This window comes from Echinops telfairi, unplaced genomic scaffold (assembly GCF_000313985.2).
Source record: "Echinops telfairi isolate 266 unplaced genomic scaffold, ASM31398v2 ScPeMD7_140;HRSCAF=443, whole genome shotgun sequence".
In the NCBI taxonomy this organism is placed as follows: Eukaryota; Metazoa; Chordata; class Mammalia; order Afrosoricida; family Tenrecidae; genus Echinops; species Echinops telfairi.
This window is the reverse complement of record NW_022104038.1, coordinates 166,639-167,954: the sequence shown is the minus strand read 5'-3', so window position 1 is coordinate 167,954 and position 1,316 is coordinate 166,639.

The following is a 1,316-nucleotide window of genomic DNA, read 5'->3' as shown; positions in this document are numbered from 1 at the left end:
CTTGCTTGGATCCCCAATCAGTGCTCATGGATGCATGGACTCGATGGCAGTGAGTTAAAATCAGTCTCTTTATATGAAGAACACTGTATGAAGACTGGGTTCCACACGCTGTGAAGGTCAACAAAAGTGTAGTTAGACCATAAGCAATAATTCCCCAGCAAACATTCCAGAAGTATTTGACAGTCATAACATGTAGGCACATTAGATATTTTCAGTCTATATAATACTAATAATATTTGTTCTGCAGGGATATATTCTAGTAAAACTACAAAACTTCTATACATTTGAAATGATCTTTGTGAGAGAGATTGGAGGGTGTGCATTATAAAGACAAGGGAAAGTCAACCAATGAAAAGGTTGTTAGACAGACCAATGTTCAGATGAGATAAGCTAAGAATCCTATAGCTGCTTGAACTCATTACAATCTTTGAGACTCAATTGAAAACAATGGCGTATCACTTGACACCCTTTCAATCGGTGAAATTTAGAGTGAAACAAGTTTCAGTGTTGACAGGGTGATAAGAATACTCACATGCTTGTGAGCCACTGGTTGGGAATTTATAGAGTAAGTTTGGTTGCATTCAATTAGGTAAAATACAAATTCCAATGAATTTTCCCCAAAACCTATAGAAAGCTCTCTAGGACTATGTCCTCATACTGGTGTGATACTTAGTCAATTTCTCTAGAATTTGACAAATTGATAAAATGAGGGTAAATACACACATTGCAGTATTGGATACTAAGTGGGAGAAACTAGTTAAATGTTAAAGAAAAAAAGAGAAATACAATTTGTATGAAATAAAACTATGTAAACAAATTATACATTTCATAAGAAAACGTTCTAATGAGTTACATGTCACATTGTAAAGTAACTGTTATTGGAATTAGAAACTATGAAGGATGTTATGGTGTGAAAGAGAAAATATCCATTAATCATAAAATCAAAGGAGGGATCTTACATGCACCAATGTGGTTTTATGGGTTTTGAAGTGTGGGACAAAATTAACACAAGTGTCTGTGTTTGAGTCCCAAAATACTCCCCACTAATGAGAACCTTTTAATATTTGGTGGATGGTTGCAATGTCCTCCAGTCAAAGACCAGGAGGAGTCTAACTGTCCTTGAGGGAGTTCCATTTGCTGCTCACCGCGGGGCAGGAACACAGGCAGTGGGGGAATCCTGTGGCACTTTAGGAACGGGGTGTTAGGAAAAACCGATTCTGGGTTGCGTGATTTAGAGGGGGGGATGGATAAGAAGCTTCATTTTGGATACTATCAGAAAGTAGGAACTATAATATAACTATATGTATATCTCAATT